Source organism: Pseudophryne corroboree, chromosome 1, assembly GCF_028390025.1.
Source record: "Pseudophryne corroboree isolate aPseCor3 chromosome 1, aPseCor3.hap2, whole genome shotgun sequence".
Lineage (NCBI taxonomy): Eukaryota > Metazoa > Chordata > Amphibia > Anura > Myobatrachidae > Pseudophryne > Pseudophryne corroboree.
This window is the reverse complement of record NC_086444.1, coordinates 50,525,267-50,547,274: the sequence shown is the minus strand read 5'-3', so window position 1 is coordinate 50,547,274 and position 22,008 is coordinate 50,525,267. Positions and strand designations below refer to the sequence as shown.

The 22,008-nt window shown below is 47.6% G+C and overlaps 1 protein-coding gene across 4 annotated transcripts in view; it reads left to right on the top strand.

Moving 5' to 3' along the window:
* Positions 1-1,777: 1,777 nt before the first annotated feature.
* The window catches only part of ZNF532 (zinc finger protein 532), a 128,785-nt gene continuing 108,554 nt past the window's right edge, over positions 1,778-22,008 (top strand). For 2 of the 4 annotated variants that reach the window (XM_063959416.1, XM_063959390.1), the window contains exons 1-2: positions 1,778-2,007; positions 10,242-10,667. The gene's annotated coding sequence lies outside the window, so the exon portion shown is untranslated. Of the gene's footprint in view, positions 2,008-9,040; positions 9,141-10,241; positions 10,668-22,008 lie in introns of those variants that run through there. The other 2 variants (XM_063959398.1, XM_063959407.1) reach the window with 2 other exon arrangements.

The window sequence follows — 22,008 nt, the reverse complement described above, 5'->3', positions numbered from 1 at the left end:
AATTCAGACCTGATTGCTAGGCTGCGTTTTCACACAGCGGGCGATCAGGTCTAAACTGCGCATGCGTATGCACCGCAACGCGCAGGCACGTCGCACGGGTACAAAGCAGATCGCCGCTCAGCGATGGGTTTGTGTGAAGTATTCATTCGCATGGGCGAACGCAAGGAGATTGACAGGAGAGAGGGCATTTGTGGGTGTCAACTGACCCTTTGCAGGGAGTGGTTGGAAAAACGCAGGCGTGTCCAAGTGTTTGCAGGGCGGGCGTCAATTCCGGTCCTGGACAGGCTGATGTGATCGCAGTGGCTGAGTAAGTCCTGGGCTGTGCAGAGACTGCACAAGATCTGTTTGTACAGCTTGGCTACACATGCGATCGCACACTTGCAAAGCGAAAATACACTTCCCCTGTAGGTGGCGATTATCTGATCGCAGCAGTGCAAAAATCGCCTGCTAGCGATCAGGTCTGAATTAGGCCCTATATGAAGCTACTTGTACTTTGTAAAAAATAATCAGCATTGCAATTGAGCAGATCTATGTAGTGTGCAGCCACACATCCAGTATCTTGCAGCTACACACTACATAGATCTGCTCTGCCACAATGCCGCAAAGGTGAGCTTCCAGTAGTTAGAATTCTCTAGCTTTCTCTGCAGGTTCAGCACGCTGGCAGGAGGATTGCTGGCAGTCAAAATCCTGGCGACAGAATCCTGACACCCAGACAGAATATCAGCGCTGGAACTCTGACATGACTTGACATGCCAACGCCGGAATCCAAACCGCCCGCATCCTTATCGTAAGTATGCCGGGGACTCTTAGGGTTAGGCCGCGTGTGTGTGCGCATTATGTTTAGCCGCCACCGGGGAGGGATAGGGTTAAGCTGCAGGAAGGGGGGTTAGGTTTTGGCACCACCAGGGAGGGTTAGGGTTAGGCAGCGAGGAGGGGAGAATTAGGGGGGTTGGTGGGGAAGGTAAATATACTTACTAAACCCCTGTTGGGATCTTCTCTATCGTGATGCCTCTGTTGGTCTTATGACCGCCGGCATCCAAAACACCGGTAAAACGTATCACACCCGGTCAGATAGCTCAATGAATACAGTGTCCAACTGCAATGCCACAGGTAATGGGTATGAATCCCGGGTATGTAATAAAGGACAGTGTGACTGAATACCAAAGAATCTCAAGTTAAGCTCATGAATGTTGTATAGGTATTAGCGACGGAAGGGGTCAGATTAGGAGACAGCGGCGGTCAGGAGATGTTGGGCTTCAAAAAGAGAGAGGAAGCTGCAAGTAAAAGTAATTAAAACAGACAATTGACAAGTGCCGCCAACAGCGCCCTCTACCCTGCAGCGGAGCGCTATGAGCAGCGGCACACTCCTCACCACCCTAGTCAGGATCACACACACATACTAAACACAGCATATGCATTACTTTAGGGTCTGGTAACACCTCCAACAGGACTGACCAGGCTGGCTACAGTGCAAATAAGAGCCTTACACCGGCCATCGCAACCATGGGCTACAGGGAATAACTTACTTCATATTTACTGACACATATATTTCACTGGAACAAGAAAAAACAATATAATAAATCCTCCCAGTCTAATGAAGGACACTAATCCTGTCCAATAGAACAGCAGTGATCTATGAGGATGAATGGAACATAAATCCTGATTTCTGCTACAATAAACCCCAATATTTCCCTACATGGTGCATATGGAATTATTCTATATGCACAGTGTAGTATATACACAGGGCAGACAATGGGTGTAATGGCGGCTGCGGGTGATGCATTGTATCCCTGTAACACTCCCAGTGCAGGATCCCCTGTGTGGCCTGTGTGCAGCCCCGGATCAGGTCCCCAGCCAGGGCTGTCTCTTTGCAGGGCTGAGCAGTGCTGCAGGCAGCCCGGGGACCCTGAGACAGAGCCGCGGCCTCCTCACTGCACACACTCAGCAGCTGCAGCAGCCGCACACAGGGCGCCTCATCCAGGGTATGTGCACCGCGGACACAGCCAGGTAGGTGGCTGCAGCATTGTGTTTCCCTGCTTGTTACTATTGCAGAATAATGATATTATATGTGTGCACATGAGATTGGGGCTGGAAGGAGCATTTATGGGGGACATTGCAGTGCAGATAGCATTATAGACATACCATTTCCTGGTATACTATAATGTTACTAGAAATATACAGATAAAATAGTGTTTTTATGGTAACCACAGGCAGATTCAGGCTTCCCCACCCCCATCCTGAGTCTCCCACATACACATGAATGTATGGACACAGGGAAAATGGAGTCTGGGTGTAGAGACACATGTGCTATTACTACATATTTATATGTGCATGTTTTTTTGTCTGACACACGGATGTGAACACTAATGTATATTTGCACGATGCATGGAGGTGGCAGAAAATACAGAACTCCCTTTATATCTTGCTGTCATCGGATTTTTACTGGATACGCTTTCCTATCACGCTATGGTGTAACATTGCCGCTAAGTGTAATTTGGTGACTACAGCCTAAGGTGGTGCTACTATACGTATACCGCGTGACACCATATACAGTAAGCGAGACTACACGTATTTTAAATACCAAAGACTTAAGATAGGCTGACCATATTATCCCTTTAACCTGGGACGCTCATGAATTACACAGGTTCTGTGGCTGGCTGACTACAAACCTGCATTTCACCTGGTTTTAAGCAGCCACAGACCCTGTGTAATTCATGAGTGTCCCAGGTTAAAGGGATAATATGGTCAGCCTACTTAAGAGACGTGCATTCCATCCCAGTGTTTTCACGAGAGATTCAGAAATGACTGCAGTCTTCTCAAATGCCATCCCCATTGGATAGCGCAATTCAGGGCCGGTTCAAGGGCGCAGAGCGCCCCGGGCAGGAAAGGGGCGTGGCCTAATACAGGGGGCGTGGTGAGTCACGCCCCCTGTACATTGAAAGCGCCGCTTGAATGCTGAGCGGTGCGCGATGACGTCATCGCGCACCGCACAGCAAAAGGTCCTCTCCACGAAGAGAAACTAGACGCTATGCGTCTAGTTCCCTTCGTGGAGAGGACCTTTGCTGTGCGGTGCGCGATGACGTCATCGCGCACCGCTCAGCAGTTACTCTCCACGAAGGGAAACTAGACGCATAGCGTCTAGTTCCCTTCACAGGAGGCGCCGAGGACGGGGACGGCAGCGGGCGCGGACGGGGGACACAGCGGGCAGCAGTGGCGGATCTTGCCACGGTGCGGCGCCCTCCGGATGGCGCCAGCGCCCTCCGGAAGGCGGCGCCCCGGGCAAAAGTCCTGCTTGCCCGTGGCAAGAACCGCCACTGGTTGCGTTCATAACGTAAACACAATACAGTTAAGTGGGTATGGGGACAATGATTTAGTTATTTATTTATTACCAGTCATTTATATAGCGCAAACATATTCCGCAGAGCTTTACAGAGAATATTTGACCATTCACATGAGTCCCTGCCCCAGTGGAGTTTACAATCTATATTCCCTACCACATGTACACACACACACATTCACGCTAGGGTTAATTTGTGTTGTTAGCCAATTAACCTACCAGTATATTTTTGGATTGTGGGAGGAAACCGTAGTACCTGGAGGAAACCCACACTAGTACGGGGAGAATATACAAACTCCACACAGGGCCATGGTGGGAATTGAACCCATGATCTTAGTGTTGTGAGGCAGTAATGCTAACCATTACACCGCCCGTGCTGCCCAATACAAACAACGATTTTGAGTGTATTTTCCTAGTAGATAAGAGCACTTAAGTTCCTATAGTGTTTTTAGTGTATTTGGGCACAAAGTAGCCTATTAATTGTTGTCCCAGTATTTAGGTTGATAAATAAGATCTCCATTTATATAGAGTCTGGAGGAAGCTAGACTAAGAGTGCAGTTCAGTTGTGGGCGATGGCTGCCAAGTCCTATCTGAGTGGTGGCACTTCGAGACCACTAATTTCCCCTATAGGAATAGCCACCATTGGTCAATGGTTTTACCATCGATGGTGGAGGTCGGCTGGTTCTCCATCATCGATGGCAGAGAAGGCGTCTGTGTCTTATCTCCCCTGGCGGAGTAATTACGGACCTTAGCCCTACCACCAACACAGTCCACATAGCCCTGCCTCCTTCCCTCATTGGCTACCACCCTGCATGTGCTGCCCTCCACTGAGTCAGAGCCTTTGCCATCAATGCTGCAAACCGTTGATGTTTCACTGCTGATTGTTTCTTTGCATCGATGTAATACACCAATGGCACCATCTATGGAAGACCCTTCAATGGCCCAATTTCCCTCACTGCTGCAGTAGAATTGTAAGTGTTGGTGCACCGTATTCTATTACCCTGTGCTCAGCTGCAAGTTGAGTAAGGGCCTAAATATACAGTATATCTTATACCAGTTGCTACATGTACATATATAGAAAGAGGCATTGTTGCCAAGTCTTTGTTAATGATTGGCTAAATCTGCCAGGTTCTCTGCTCAGTCATGTATACTCCCAGCCAATGTAGTGAAAGAAACTTCCTTCCAAACCTTCTAATCCCGGATAGTCCACACTTTAGGCAGTGGAATTCGGGAAGAATTTAGACAGTGTTGAAGGGTAAGGTAAGGCACATGGCGCTCTTTCTAAATGTATATTTTTGGAAGCTGGTGGGAGGTGCATTAGAAAGACCTTTTGGGTGGAGGACATGATAAAATCCAGAATCATCCCTTCAGTGCAGTTTTCCCCAATCGGATGGTTCCACTTGAAGGACAGGGCCTCCGGAAGGGCGAAGATGTGTAGCCAAGCCCCCCATTCAGCAGAATCTGCGTAGGTAGCCAGAGATACCCTACACTGCGTGGCCAAACTCCCTACATGGGGTAGATAGAGCATACAGTTTTCCACGGTAGACTCGGTTGTGTCAAAGTTCTGGCCCACAAATTTCCCTGTCCTAGCAATTTTAAGATCAAGGGGGGAAGGGCATTGAAAATACCTCTGTGTGTCAAGAGGGTGGTGGGGCGGGTACTAATTACCTGGGCTCAGGACAGCCACGGAAGAGAAGGAATGCCCCTCTCTTTGGTGTGCGCTTAGTGTTTTCAGTCCAGTTTTTGAAAAGTGTTCGTGCCCATGCCTCCACCTGGGCCCGCTGTAGGCTAATGATACAATCATGCTGTTGTCTAGGAGGAGTGGGACCAGTCAGATCAGTTGATTGCACTGAATATTAGTAGAACACTATATTTTATCATGGTGTAAACTTAAAAAATGCCACCCAGAACACTATTTGAAGGTTTTGGCTGGAATTCTTCTTTACAGAAAAGGCACAATTGGTGCAAAGGTTAAATACGTTTAAACACACAGCAATGGGGAAATGCGCAATGTACAAAATTCTATCTACCTGAATTTCCCATGGAGCAGTTTGGCCACAGATGAGAGTGTTGACCTGCAAAAATCTATTGTAGTGCTGCCAAATGACCAGGGACACCGTGTATTCTCATCAATGTGTTACTGCGAAAACATGTCATGCAGTCATATGTCAACCAAATCCTGTTCCCCGCCACTCGTATCAAGACAGGCTTTGACTGGGTAGATCCAGTAGTTTTTGCTCTCTGTTTGACCCAGGTACACCATATAGTATGAAGGGAACAGTATGATTTGCTCGTAATACCGATGCCGGGATCCCGATCGTTAATAGACAGGGGTGAGTAAAGGGTGTCCCCCCCCCCCCTCTCCCCAACCCCCTAACCCTCCCTCCCCGCAGCCTAACCCTAACCTCCCCCCTTGGTTCCTAAACCTAACCCACCCCGGTAGGTGCCCAAACCTAACTCCCCATCCCTGCTGCCTAAATCTAACCCCCCCTCACAGCCTAATCCTAACCCTCCGAGGGGGGTGCCTAACCCTCACCACCCCCGTAGGTGCCTAACCCCCCATCCCTGCTGCCTAAATCTAACCCCCCCTCCCCAGCCTAATCCTAACCCTCCGAGGGGGCTGCCTAACCCTAACCACCCCTCACCGCAGCCTAATCTTAACCCCCCGGGACGCAGCCTAACCCCAACCCTCCGCCCGCAGCCTAACCCTAACCTCCCCCCTTGGTTCCTAAACTTAACCCACCCCGGTAGGTGCCCAAACCTAACTCCCCATCCCTGCTGCCTAAACCTAACACCCCCTCACAGCCTAATCCTAACCCTCCGAGGGGGGTGCCTAACCTTCACCACCCCCGTAGGTGCCTAACCCCCCCATCCCTGCTGCCTAATCCTAACCCCCCCCCCCTCCCCAGCCTAATCCTAACCCTCCGAGGGGGCTGCCTAACCCTAACCACCCCTCACCGCAGCCTAATCTTAACCCCCCGGGACGCAGCCTAACCCCAACCCTCCGCCCGCAGCCTAAACCTAACCTCCCCCCTTGGTTCCTAAACCTAACCCACCCCGGTAGGTGCCCAAACCTAACTCCCCATCCCTGCTGCCTAAATCTAACCCCCCCTCACAGCCTAATCCTAACCCTCCGAGGGGGGTGCCTAACCCTCACCACCCCCGTAGGTGCCTAACCCCCCATCCCTGCTGCCTAAATCTAACCCCCCCTCCCCAGCCTAATCCTAACCCTCCGAGGGGGCTGCCTAACCCTAACCACCCCTCACCGCAGCCTAATCTTAACCCCCCGGGACGCAGCCTAACCCCAACCCTCCGCCCGCAGCCTAAACCTAACCTCCCCCCTTGGTTCCTAAACCTAACCCACCCCGGTAGGTGCCCAAACCTAACTCCCCATCCCTGCTGCCTAAACCTAACCCCCCCCTCACAGCCTAATCCTAACCCTCCGAGGGGGGTGCCTAACCCTCACCACCCCCGTAGGTGCCTAACCCCCCCATCCCTGCTGCCTAATCCTAACCCCCCCCCCCCTCCCCAGCCTAATCCTAACCCTCCGTGGGGGCTGCCTAACCCTAACCACCCCTCACCGCAGCCTAATCTTAACCCCCCGGAACGCAGCCTAACCCCAACCCTCCGCCCGCAGCCTAAACCTAACCTCCTACCCCCCATCCCCCCCCCCCCCCCCCCCACGGCCCGGCTTACCTGACAAGCGGCCCGGTGACTCCTCGTTCGGGATCCTGACTGTCGGTATTCCGGTGCTGGGATGTTGTACTCTTCTGGATGGCGGTGTCGGCATTCAGAAGGGGGGGGGTCAGTATTCCAGCGTCGGTATTCTGATTGCCGGGAGACCTGCACACAGGATCCTGACTTCTTCCCCGAGGCACAACTGGGCCGCTGTGAGAAGTGTAGCGTACCGTCTTTTTCTATACATTTTGTGTCTTATTCGCATCACAGACACAGCAAAACACCGCCCAATCAAACGCCACTCAATAGAGATGTTGCGCATCTTTTATTGCTTCCAGATTTTTTATTTATGTGAATAAGGCGCACATTCTGAGCGCGAAAGACACTTGGTGCAGCTGAGTTGCCCAAGACCTGGCGCTGAGAGGTGCACAGTGTATGAGGACCCATCTGTAAGCAGAGAAACCATTATTGCTGACCTTGGGGTCTATTCATGAAGCAGTGAAAAGAGTGGAGAAGTGAGCCTGCGGAGAAGTTGCCGTGGCAACCAATCAGCTGCTCCGTACAATTGTATAGTATGCAAATTATAAATGTTACTTCAATGCTGATTGGTTGCCATGGGCAACTTCTCCACTTGCTCACTTCTCCACTCTTATCACTGCTTCATGAATAGACCCCCTAGTCTGGGAATGAAAACACCTGTAATCTTATAGTCTCCTCTCCGCTCCGCTTGCCGATGAAGTCGCAGTATTTATTATGAGGTTCATTTAAAAAAATATATGGATTGCATTCTCTACATTTGTGACAGAAATGCACGCACGCACAAATCCGCTTTTCACAAAATTACTGTGCATTAACCTAACACAGTGCAAGCTGACTTCTTGTAATACACACTAGCGCTCTATACAAATAGATCAGCATTTTGTGAAAGGTGCGTGCAGCCTATTGTATACCCCCTGTCCCACAGTGTATACGACATTTGATCTTCTATTGTTCACGGCGGACTTGTTCTACAGCAGGAAAACCTTTGAGCATCCGTCCACCATTGTTTCACCGTCCTTCTTTACAGATTTATTTATTTAAATAAGCATCATTGTGACTGGGGTGCAAAATACTTTTTTTTCTATTTCTTAAATCAGCAGACGTTCTAGTTACTGTTCCTATCTCACAGATCTTATCTTCTAATTACACCATGATTCCAGACTTTCAAAAAAATCCGTCCGTGATTCTATTTTCACCATTTTCTTTCACTACCCTGCAGATGGTGAATGCTCGCAGTTCTTTGTTTAGGTGTTATATACTGGAGGCAATCAGGACGATGATATGTGAAACAGTTACCTACGCCGCTTGTTAATTCTTCATAGAATTATGCGTAAAAAAAGGTTATAACCCATCATAGTACATATTACAGATGTAATATAATGTGAATATTTAGTTATTCACATTAAATATTGGGTAAAGTACGGTATGTTACGTTAGCGTAAGGCCAATCTCTTCACTCTGCAATACGTTTAGAATGGCCCATTATAATATATTTCTAATAAAGTGTATTTATTCCTAGTAGAGACTGTTTATTCTCACTCAGGTACACCTAGCTAGTACCTTTCTTTCTCTCCCTATATATATATATATATATATATATATATATATATATATATTACTGAGTTCTGTTTATTTACTGGAACACATTACCCCATCCACGGTCACTGCAAACAAAGGATATAAAGTAACGAATACTGTTATATTAATGGCCCTGTTTGTCTCCCTTCCTTTGTATTTCCTATCTGTACAGGGTCCCCTGTACACTGCAGCAAAAAATTGTGACGAGAGGTGGGCTGTCTTCTGCCTGTCCCTACAATCTGTAATATCTCTCTCATTATCAGAGCAAGCTAAATGGTTAAAACTCCTGATTACGGAAAAGGGGGGTGGGGGATCAAACGCAAAAATATTGGTAGAATTAGATAACGAGGGGCCTGTAATTTTGGAACTAATGGCTTGCACGGTGGGGATGCCATTGCCCCTTTTTGTAGGGATTCCAGATCCGGCTGAAACTGGTTTGAGGCAGATCAGCTTTGTGGACAATCATGCAGGGGACTCAGCTGCGGTGGGATGGAAGAAATACAAGAAGGTACCAGGGCCACTTAGTACGTCTTATAACTATGAGGCACATATTACTGGCATGTGACGTGCAGTAAGTGACACACGTGTGCAGTTATGTGTGTGTGTGCAGACACGGGGAGGGGAGGGTTACCTTCTGCAATAAAGAAAGAAAGCTGAGACCTAATAAGACTTTTCTGGATGTAATTACATTGGCAGGGTTAGGAGGCAGCAAATTGGGCAGGTAGGGAGACAGGATACAGCTTTGAGTGGGGGGGTGTCCCAGGCTGGGTGTACATCTGTGCTTATATTCTGACAGTGTTCTCTGCATGCCTCTTCTCTGTGCTTCACTGCAAAGCCAAGCTGCAAACAAAATTCACGTATGACTCCTTCTGCGTGTGCAACTTAGCAGGTAACCCGTAGTCACATACGTGCGCTCCAGTAAGGAGTGACCTGTTTTAAGAGCTTTTTTTTTTTAACCCCTTAGCAGCCCCCCCTCCCTGCAAAGAACCACACTGAAGGGTCAGAGTTCAAAGGGCGGGGTTAACCTTTACAGAGCATCCACAAGGGCACAGCTGACCTTTGGCGTTAAGATGTCACCTTTATTTACTTATAGGCAGATGCAGTAATATTACTTTTTTACGTCACGCAAATGCACATATTAATAGACACTAGTTCCGTAGTTGCATAATAGCAAAAATAAGCCATATGATCATTGATATTGAAAGTCATATTTTTTTTTATCATTAAAACATAAAATATTGTAGCAACCAGGTTTAATTATGAAACCCCCCCAAGTCTGCAGATTTATTTCACATTAATCGTTGCTATATATTATACACACATCTATATATCTGCTATACTTATATATACCAAGTGGTTCTTATTTGCCGTCAAATTCTACATTACTGTTCTAGATCTAACAAATGATTAAAAACAGACATTAATAATATGTACAACAATTGAGCGACTACACAATAGCAATTTTTAAAGTTGAATATTGCTGAAGCTAATCCGCTTTTTTTATTGTTGGTTTAAATGTGTTTTTCCCCCCCCCGTTAATATATATATAGATCAGTGATTGTAATGTGTGACAACCTGTGTCAGAATTGTGTCCAATTTCCCATTACAGTGTGGCAAATGAAAGGAAAACCTGTCTTGCAGAAAAAAAAAAGTGCACGCATTCATCTGAGCTAGCTTGTGCATCTTGCCTGTAAGCTGGAGGCCTGGGAGAGAGGAGAGAGCGTGGCAGGCGAGGGACACACAGAAGACAGCTGTAATGGATGAGCACAAGACACAAACAATGGCTTCCTCGCCTCAAAGGATGGACCTCTAACATATTCCACCTTGGAGAGATCTGGTTACTTCCCATAGCAGGAAATCAGCTGCCCTGTCTGACGCTAAGTACGCTGGCCGGCCCCAGACCACAGCTGGCTTTGTAATAGCTTCAATCAAGAAAAATGGAGGACAGTAGTGAAAATGTGCCCAGGTTTTCAGTGTGAAACTGGGCTCCTCAGAATAAGGAAGGCCCTTTGAGCCTTGGGGATTTTTACACTGGGTAAGTGGTGAATGACACTAGAGATGTTTACAAGCCGGCTTTGCTTAGAGGCATCCTGGTTGGGCTGGGGGGGGATTTAAATGTCCTGGATTCTATTTGCAATCCTCCATTGCTTGGAAGTGAAAATTCCAGGCATTCCTCGTCAGAGGGGAATACACTGTGTGCCTTCCTGCTTCCACACATGATAAAGGGCTGCTATACTGTCACACTCATTAAGTTTATACAGGGGCACCTCAATAGCTTTGCAATTCTAATGCTTTTCTTGTCATAGAATTATTCTGTAGTTCAAGTGATCTATCTTCTGCATTTCATATTGTGTCATTTCACAAATGTCCATCTCTGAAGGTCTATATCTGCCTCCTTTTGCTGTTCCTGTTTGCATACTCTACAGGGGGGGGTTTGAGCTGTGGCGTGCAGGCCTCCCTTTGTCAGGTTTAAAGACGTTTTGCATTGCACATTGCAGCCTTAAAGCCCCGTGCTCTACTCTCCTGGGTGCTGTGACTACTTGTCCTGAATTAACGGCTGCAGTTGAATCCCTTTGCAATTACAAAAAAAAAGCAACTTTTGACACACTGCCTCTCACCCAAGGGTGCACGGGGAACCGTGTAGCTTTAATTGAAGACATATGCACGAAGGTGGCTTCGCTAAGGGGACAGTGGATTAATAAGCGTAATGGTTTGAGGGCCTCTTGTTTATTGCTGGTGTTGGAGAGGCAAGGCCCTGCTGGGTTTGGATTCTTCCCCTACTGAGTGTTATTGCCTACAGCTGTTCCTGAGCAGGAACCAACAGCAGCCCACATGAAATCTATGTTAGTTTGGCTGGAAGAGGGTACCTGAAGGCTCCAGTGATTTAAAAAACAAAAAACAAAAAAAAAAAAACGTAAGTCACCACCTAATAGGGTCAAATCTTTCACCTTTTTTGTTTGTCTTAAAGGGTTAACTTTAAGAGGAAAAAAAAGAACCGGATTATCTCTGTATTCTGTGCAGCCATTTGTGTAGGCCCGATGTAAGGCAGCGTTGAGAAATGCAGGCCTCCCTACGCTGCAGATCTTTGTTCTTTTTCAGGAGGGCCTGGCTGTGTTTAGCAGTGAGATTGCATTATAGAATACTACAGTATATTGAAATGCATCATTTTACTGTGATCTTTGCTGCGGTTCTCCGTTTTAAATGGTGCAACCGTGCGTGGGTTAAATGAGTGGCATAAATAGAGAGCGATGGGTTTTAGGTAGATTGCATTCATCTGCATTCCAATTCTGTGGCAGTAACGGGGGCGATCTAGCTACAGTATGTGTGTGTGGAATTAGGTGCAATGATTGGTTAGTTGTGTCCAAATGATCACACATTAAATCAATGTAATGCTTGACAACAGCAGATAATTGACTTTATTTGTCAGTTTGATTTTAATCGGGTGAAGAGAAATTGTGTTCCAGCAATAGGTTTTGTTGTCTGCGTCTGCATTTGCAGCAATTGTATGTACAGTGTATTGCGGCTATAGCATGAGGTTTATGCACCTTTACACTGGACTCATTGTATTCTATACTCAATGGGCTGCTCATGTTTCTTACTGATTTTCCCAGTGCAGTGTTCTAAACCAAAAGAATCAATGTGAAAAGCCACCTTTACAATAATTACTTACTTCATCCAAGGTTACTGTACGCTTTTGATAAGTAAGCCGGAAAACAGTCGTTGTGACTCTGTACACGGGTACATGTTGGAAGGCAAATACTGCTGCAATGGCTTCATCCTGTTTTGTTGTGTTGTATCCTATTCTGATCTCTATGGCTTCAGTTCCGATGCATTAAAAGCTGGCTGCAGTAGTGTATTTCGCACAAGGGGGGTCATTCCGAGTTGTTCGCTCGTTGCCGATTTTCGCTATGCTGCGATTTGTTGCTAATTGCGCATGCGCAAGGCACGCAGGGCGCATGCACTTAGTTATTTAACTAAAAACTTAGCAGTTTTGCTGTGGATCCTGCGGCGCTTTTCAGTCGCACTGCTGATCGGTGAATGATTGACAGGAAAGGGGCGTTTCTGGGTGGTAACTGAGCGTTTTCCGGGAGTGTGCTAAAAAACGCAGGCGTGTCAGGAAAAAACGCGGGAGTGTCTGGAGAAACGGGGGAGTGGCTGGCCGAACGCAGGGCGTGTTTGTGACGTCAAACCAGGAACTAAACGGACTGAGCTGATCGCAGTCTAGGAGTAGGTCTGGAGCTACTCAGAAACTGCAAAGAATTATTTAGTAGCAGTTCGGCTAATCTTTCATTCGCTATTCTGCTAAGCTAAGATACACTCCCAGAGGGCGGCGGCCTAGCGTGTGCAATGCTGCTAAAAGCAGCTAGCGAGCGAACAACTTGGAATGAGGGCCAATAAACTGCCAACATTATTTTCATGATACTTTGTAGACTGTAATATGTGCTACCGGGTGTTGATATCTTTTAGGTGTGGATAAAACTTCTGTAGGTAGACCATAGATGAATATCTCCCAATGGATTTTAAGATGGCACCATCTGGTTGCTCCCTAGTGTAAAGATAACACGGAGAATACAGAAGCCCTAGTCCAAGCGAGTTTGAAAATATACTGGTCTGGGATTTCTTCCACCTTCCTGCTTTGAGTTAAAGGGCCCATACATCAGCAATCACGGAAAAAAAAGATTCACCAGTTTTATTCCCACCCAGACCTAACGATTCACCAATCAGCCAACGTGCTCATACATTGCCGATATTATATAGCGAATTGCAGATCATTTTCATCGAAAGATAAGAAGATCTGCAAATCATAAAAATGGCCATTGTTCTAGTAAAATATTAGTAACGGTCTTCAAATTGGCTGATTGTTACCATGCACTTGCAATCTACATGTTGGTGAAATCCAACATGTTGGACAACCTGATTGGAATAGGTCAATCACTTTTTGGTTGGAATCTGTGATTGGTGGAACCCCATACATGGCCTTTTTCTCCTTCATCCACTAGGGGACACTGAAGGCTTATGACAGTGGGGTATAGACGGGTGGATAAGTGGAGCCGGCACTTTGAATTTATAAGTCTAACACAATCATCGTCGAAACGCAGAATTGCCTCAATTGCTGATGACCGAGTGCGTTCTCCCTGAAACTGCGCTAAGATGGAAGTCTGGTGGGCGGTTGTCATACAGAACAATATTCCCTTTATCTCGCCTTCTATGAGGGGATGTCTATTAGAAATCGGAATGGCCAGAACTCCATCACCTTGTGGACACCAACCTTGCCACCTCTATGAGGTGCGAGGCAAAATGAGCAGAGTGGCTCATACCATAATTATCATTTTTTTAAAGAATTGTATCACCACTGTGGGGTATGCTTATCATAATTTGCTAGGATAAATTTGCCATAGATTACATGGTGCTTTACTTACTTATTGGCTGAATGTATGTTCCTGGGACAGCACTTGCAGGAAAGAGATGGTCCTACGAATAAGCTTCTGCTGTGGAACAGGTCTACTGCCTACAATCCACTGTGCCCCACCTCCTTGCTCACCTCCTTTCTGTACAGCCAATGTGTCGCAGTACACCCCAACCCCCCCCCCCCCCACACAAACCACACTGCCCCACCTCTTTTTCAGACCGCCAATGTGCCACACAAGACACATTGCCCCAACTCCTTCCTCTCCCTCTTTCCCTACGACCCATGTGCCACACAAGCTGCACCGCCTCCTTCCTCATCTCCTTTCTGTACGGCCAATGGGGGTCATTCCGAGTTGATCGCTAGCTGCCGTTGTTCGCTGCGCCGCGATCATTAAAATTATTTCAAAACTGCGCATGCATATGCACCGCAATGCACAGGCGCGTCGTGCGGGTACAAAGTGGATCGTTGCTGTGCAATGGTTCTAGCGAAGAATCCATTCGCACAGCCGATCGCAAGGAGATTGACAGGAAGACGGCGTTTATGGGTGTCAACTGACCGTTTTCTGGGAGTGTTTGGGAAAACACAGGCGTTTGCAGGGCGGGTGTCTGACGGCAATTCCGGGACCTTTGTCACTGGATTCATCGCACAGGATAAGTAACTACAGGGCTGGTCTTGTTTTGCACAAAATGTTTTTGCAGCGGTCGTCTGCACAGGAGTTCGCACACTTGCAAAACGAAAATACACTCCCCCGTGGGCGGCGACTATGCGTTTGCACGGATGCTAAAAGTAGCTAGTGAGCGATCAACTCGGAATGAGGACCAATGTACCCCACCCGCAAGACACACTGCCCCACCTCCTTCCTCACCTCCTTTCTGTATGGCCACTGTACCCCACCCACAAGCCAAACTGCCCCACCTCCTTCCTCACTTCCTGTCTGTACTGCACATGTACCACACCCACAAGCCACTCTACCCCACCTCCTTCCTCACTTCCTGTCTGTACTGCACACGTACCACACCCACAAGCCACTCTACCCCACCTCCTTCCTCACTTCCTGTCTGTACTGCACACGTACCACACCCACAAGCCACTCTACCCCACCTCCTTCCTCACTTCCTGTCTGTACTGCACATGTACCACACCCACAAGCCACTCTACCCCACCTCCTTCCTCACTTCCTGTCTGTACTGCACACGTACCACACCCACAAGCCACTCTACCCCACCTCCTTCCTCACTTCCTGTCTGTACTGCACACGTACCACACCCACAAGCCACTCTACCCCACCTCCTTCCTCACTTCCTGTCTGTACTGCACACGTACCACACCCACAAGCCACTCTACCCCACCTCCTGTACATACAGCACCATGAAAAGTAGGGAAGCCGCTCACCCCTGTGCCCAGCTGCTACAGAAACGAGTTCACGTTGGCATTGATTTATTGATGTCAGCACTGGCTTGATATTGATCTAGAACAGGGCAAAGGCAGCGGGGAAGGAAAAAAGAGTGGGCGAGGCACCTGGTGTGGAAAGAGATTAGGGAAAATGCGGTCAAAGGGGAATTGTAACAAACATTTGAAAGAGGTAAAGTGGAGAATATGCCCATAGCAACCAATCGGCTTATATCTATCATTTATCTATCTATCTATCACAGTCTATAAGAATCTCCAAAGAGAGAGAGAGAAAGGGGGCAGAGCCGTATATAGGATAGGAGGAAAGAGACACACATGTCGTAAAGTACTAACCTCAAAAAGGAGATCAAACCTCGGAAAACTGCTGCTTATTGAGGTTTGCACAATCCCCATATGCATAAAAGTGGTCCGCAGGTGATATCGGAGGTACTTGCTGCGGACTGCCGGCACTGCTGTCCCCATAGATTGCACCAAGCTCTAAGAAATCTAAACTTTTCAGGGCTTGTACCTGTTAGCCTATGGACTTTTGAATGCAGAGTTAACCTGACGGGTCCTTCCCCCGCAGCTTGCACACGTGCAGGCTGGTGCATGTGCATACGCAGTAGGACTCCCAGGTCATAAACCCGCGAGTCCTTCTTTTGTGAAGAGTTGTCCTTTGCGTCATTAATCACATTTTATTCATGCATAATATTGTATTGCATTCAATTTGTGATGCACGACACATCCACAAAGATATGGGGGAGGGGGGGGATGTGTACGTAGAAAGGGAAATAACCAAACGACAATGCCCGCCTTAACAGCTACCAACCCACCGTGTGCGCTCACCACCCCCAGCAGCTGCAGTGAAAAAAAAGAAGACAAGTGGGAGGGAGGAAACCAATAATGACGTAAGAAAAGTGTAGAAACAGTAGTAAAACGGGGAGATGGGCGGAATAGGGAAATTGGCATAAAGAGAAATGGATGGAATAAGGGGAGACAGGAGCAGTAGGGGGAAGAATATGGGGGGGAGATGGTCCAAAATACTAGAATTAAATAACGTTACAGTAAAAACATTGTGTACATCTAATTAGTTTTAACTTTCCATGTAAAAGTCTTATGAAAGCCTTTATTTAAGTAAATAAGTAGAAAAAAGAGAAAATGTAGGTGCACACTCTAAATACTAAACACTGCTAATCAGAATAATTATAATAAACTCTGCAGTATAACATAGAGTAAATTTAAGGTGATAAGCATAATTTTGGCCAAAAATATGCACCCACCAAACGCGACCTATATTGCTATATCTATAGCAATGGCCAGCTAAATTATTTCGGTACTTCATTCCCTATAATACAATTAATATCCATTTAATTAGGTTTTATTTTGGTAACTAGTAGGAAGATATTTCTCCTTATCCATGTGATGGCTGCATATTGGCTTTACAAGGAGTCTCCATCCCCTTACAGTCACTTCCTTCCTTCACTGTACACTCTAGGGGCCTCCCTCATATAGCCCTACCATTGCAGCATTGATTAAAACCAGGTGAAATGGAGTCTTGAAGTCAGCCAGCCACAGAACCTGTGTAATTAATATGTGTCCAGAATTAAAGGGTTGAGGTGGTATCCCTATCTGTTATGTCTGCAAGACCTGAAGAGTTTATGCTACAAACCTCTGTGCTGCTGTGTGCCGTTGGGTGCACTTGCGCGCTTGGAGTCACTTGGCGAGGGGTGGTCTTCAGGTTGCCGACTGTCGGGATCCCGGCGCACAGTATACTGGCGCCGGAATCCTGACAGCCGGCATACTGACAGATTTTCTCCCTCGTGGGGGTCCACGACCACCCTGGAGGGAGAATAAATAGCATAGCGCGCCACCGTGCCCACAAGGGGCTCATTTGCGCTCGCCACGCTGTCGGTATGCCGGCGGTCGGGCTCCTGGCGCCGGTATGCTGGTCGCCGGGAGCCCGGCCGCCGGCATACCATACTACACCCCTTGGCGAGACCTGTGTCTGTTTTTTTTTGTATTTTCTTTTAAATATCTCACTGTGGGCGGGATGTACTAATGTACATCGCCGCCCTGCGCCACGATGCTGATCGCATATGTACTAACATATGCGATCAGCATTGCGGAGGACAGCTCCTCCGATAAGAGCTGTCCTTCGCGATGCGCAGCGGCAGCCTGACTTCCGGGATTCGGCCCCAGGAGTCAGTCTGCACATGCACGGGGTGACGGGGGGCGGCCGCAGGGCATGCTGGGAGGGATCCGATCGGATCCCTCACACAGCGCCGCGGAGAGAAGCCCATAGGCTTCTATGGACATACGCCAGCTAAAGCTGGCGTACCCCGCCGCGGCGCTGTCCTGCCGGCCGGGGGTTAGTACATCAGGAAAATGCGGTAAACAGGGAGTTTACCGCATTTTCTGCTTAGTACATCCCGCCCTGTGACTCTGTATATTCACCCGATGATGTGGGTGATGCTTTTTTTTTTAAATGTTCCATCCGAATGTTTTCTATTCCTTTTATAATCACAAATATTGTTATGTACAGACACTAATGAAATAGTTAATTATTAACAGACCTCAGAGTATGTTAGTTTGCTTTATATGTAAGTCATCATCTCATAAATGGCTGCGATGTAGATCTGTCAGCAACCTGACAGCTAAACAGCACCAAGATAAATCACCGTGAGCAAAATATAAGTTTTACAGGGCAATCTGTGTCACTCCAGCTGCAATGGAACTATGAATCCCACCTGCCACCGTTTTGCTGTAAGATCATGTTAATGTGGTGGCAGGGCATGCTGGGATGTGACTGGTTGTCTACCTCTGACAGCTGCAAATCTGAACACCACTTACCGGCCACCTTCCCTGTCGTCCTTCCTAGACTGTATTGTGTGACCTCATTGTAACATATATGTACCTTGCCTCATGCCAACACTTAGACAGTACTGATGCAAATAGTAAGAGCTGGCATTCAGCCGTGAATACCATACATACATAGTATTATTATTATTATTATTATTATCTTTGGGTGACACAGTTGGCCTAGTGGTAAGAATTGCTGCCTCACAGGTCATGAGTTTAAATCCTGAATAAGACCCTATCATGTGTGGCGTTTGTATGTCCACTCATGTTTGCATGGGTTTCCTCCCACACCCCAAAAACATATTGGAAGGTTAATTGGTTCCTGAGAAAGAATTAACCTGTGTGTATGTGGTCATGCGGCAGGGAATATAGGCCCATGTTTATCAAGCCTTGGAGAGTGATAAATAGCATGGTGCTAAACTTCCAACCAATCAGCTCCTAACTGTCATTTTTCAAACACACAGCCTGTAACGTGGCAGCTAGGAGCTGATTGGTTGCTATTTTATCACCGTTAGTGTTCCCCCTAAGATGAGGCAGGGGCAGGGCGCCGGAGTTCGGGGGCACATTGGCGCCCGAAACGGGGGCGCGGCCATGTATATTAAGGGGTGTGGCCACGCCCCCGTCATTTCAGTGGGCGGTGCGGCCCACAGACGCTACTATGGAGGGCGTCTGTGGCCGGCGACGTCACTTTTGGGGGCGTGCCCAGCACCTCCATCGGTGCTGGGCTTCCCCCAGCTCTCTCCCAATGCGTGAATGGATGCCGCGCGCATGTGCACGGCATCTTTACACGCTGAGAGGGCAGGAAGCGGGCGGCTGTTCTAGCAGGGCGCCACAAAAGGGGCAGGGCGGGTTTTGCCTTCTAAAAAACGGGCAGGGCGCGATGCCCTGCTAAAACAGCCTAGAGTGAACACTAACCGTGCTATTTATCACTCTCCAAGGCTTGATAAATCTGGGCTATAGATTGTAAGCTCCACTGGGGCAGGGACTGATATGAGTGGCTAAATATTATCTGTAAAGCGCAGCGGAATATGTGTACACTATATAAACAACTGTTAATTTTTATTATTATTATTATCTAATATTTATATTATAACACAAGGGTTAATTGGTGCCACGCAGACATTAGATAGGTTAAAGGAGAAAAATGTAGACAGACACAATTTAACGAATATATAAATAATTACAACCTGCAAATTACTTACAGTAATTATGAGGAGAAAACAGAAGGAGAGAGGATCCTACGTACAAGAGCATACATTCTAAAGAATGACAGATGACGCATAACCTAGTCCTGAGGCCGCTCCTCCATCCCCCTGCCTCATGCCTTGAACATCTCTGCTTTGCTCACATCCTGCCATCAGGCTTACTCCCGCTTGCTTGTACCTCATGTCATCTGTCTGTCTCCCCTTCCCACTAGATTGTTAGCTCTTCAGAGCAGGGCCCTCTCTCCTCTTGTTATCTAAGCCCTCTTCTCACATTTCACTCGCAGCTCTCCCCCACTCAGCGACCATCTTTACCCACTTTTTCTCCTACTGGTAAAGGCTCATCTCCATCTATGGCCGCCAGCCCCAAGTAGTACGATGATCACTCCCTCGCTACTTACATCTCAGCTGTATTAGGGTTCTCATTCCGAGTTGTTCGCTCGCTAGCTGCTTTTAGCAGCATTGCACACGCTAAGCCGCCGCCCTCTGGGAGTGTATCTTAGCTTAGCAGAATTGCGAACGAAAGATTAGCAGAATTGCGAATAGAAATTTCTTAGCAGTTTCTGAGTAGCTCCAGACTTACTCAGCCATTGCGACCAGCTCAGTCCTTTTCGTTCCTGGTTTGACGTCACAAACACACCCAGCGTTTGCCCAACCACTCCCCCGTTTCTCCAGCCACTCCTGCGTTTTGCAACCCGAACGCCTGCGTTTTTCCGCACACTCCCATAAAACGGCTAGTTTCCGCCCAGAAACACCCACTTCCTGTCAATCACACTACGATCAGCACAGCGATGAAAAAGCTTCGTTATGCCGTGAGTAAAATACCTAACTTTTGTGTAAAATAACTAAGCGCATGCGCTCTGCGAACCTTGCACATGTGCAGTAAGCGACTAATCGCAGTATAGCGAAAATCGGCAACGAGCGAACAACTCGGAATGACCCCCTATGTCTTGAGAATTGTGGTGCTCTTTGTTATACCCCTTTCAGACAGAGAAAAGAACCCGGTAATTTCCCGGCTCTGGAAGGGTCGACACAGGATTTTTTTCTGTCTGAAAGGGTCAACACAGGACTGAATTCCCGGGACTACAACCCAGGTTTCTACCTGGGTTTTTCCCGGTTCGTACACGGGTTGACGGCTGTCTGAAAGTGTCCGACCCGGGATTTCAGAAATGGGTCACGGTTAACAGCACTGATTGGCTGAGCTAGCGGGCCACTGGCGATTGGCTGAGCAGCAGGGTCTCTCTGATTGGCTGAGCAGGCGTGGCACTGGCACTGGCGCCTGAGGTCACAATTGTGCTGCAGGGGAGACGGATGAGAGAGACAGCATGGCGCACTGGAAGGAGGAAGAGATCAGGGAGCTCCCTTCTCCTCTTGGCATAAGACTGTGCCAGGTAGCACAGTGCAAGCAGCTGCATCAGGCTCTCATTTGCTGTGTGAAACAGCAAGAACTCAGGAACTCCGGGCTACTCAGCAGTAACTTGCCGGCCATGGCTAATGCAGTGCTGTGAGCAGTCTCCACCCACTTTTCGTGACCTCATCTCTGTGTGCCATAAAAACAGTCCATTTCTTATGACACACAAGTCTATTGCAGGGCTGACACGGGTTCTATCTGAAAGGGGTCGACCCGGGAATAATCCGGGTTAAATGTGCTGTGTGAAAGGGGGTTAGGAACTGTAACCCGGGTTTTTCCCGGCTTCACAAAACCGGAAAAAAAATGGGAATTTTTGATTTTTCTTTCTGATGGCGGTATTACTTGTACTCTATTTCTGTTATTTATTTACTGTAATGCTAAGTTTTGTCTCCCTGTACTGTCCTTTGTACGGCGCTGCGAAACACTTGTGGCGCCATATAAATAAAATGTAATAATAATAATACTGTCCGTTTCTGTCCTTGTATAGGACCCTTACATGTCCTGCCTGAGAATGTTTTGGGCAGCTACAGACTGTTCTATAAGTAACTGGTATTTTAGTTTAGCAGCCATCTACATGTTTACGCTCCGCCGTCCTGCAGCGTCGCTGTACCACATCTGGGGTCTGTCACAGCTCTGCATTGCAGCTGTATTCCTGACTGCCCACCGCTGGCCTCCCCCTTCCACCCAAAGTGCTGCAACGTCTCAATTACACAATGTTCTTTCCTATAAATCCTTCTCCTTCAGTCTCTCTGTTGATCTGAAAGGGCCACTTATTTGCATTTACATACTCTGGGGGAAATGTATCAAGTCTTGGAGAGTGCTAAAGTGGAGCAGTTGCCCAAAGCAAACAATCTGCTTCTGTCACTTATCTACCACAGTTTTTGAATGACCATTAGATGTTTTGTCTCTCTCCAAGGCTTGATACTGTACATGCTCCCCCCACCCCCCCCTTCTGTAGCAAGAAAGACGGGCTCTCATGGCAGAGACGATAGTAGATCTATGCAGCAAAATGGATGCTGGGAGGTACCAGGGAGAATGTGTTTTATTCACGAATATATATGTCTATATAAATGTAATACAGTGGTTTCCAAACTGGGTGGTATTC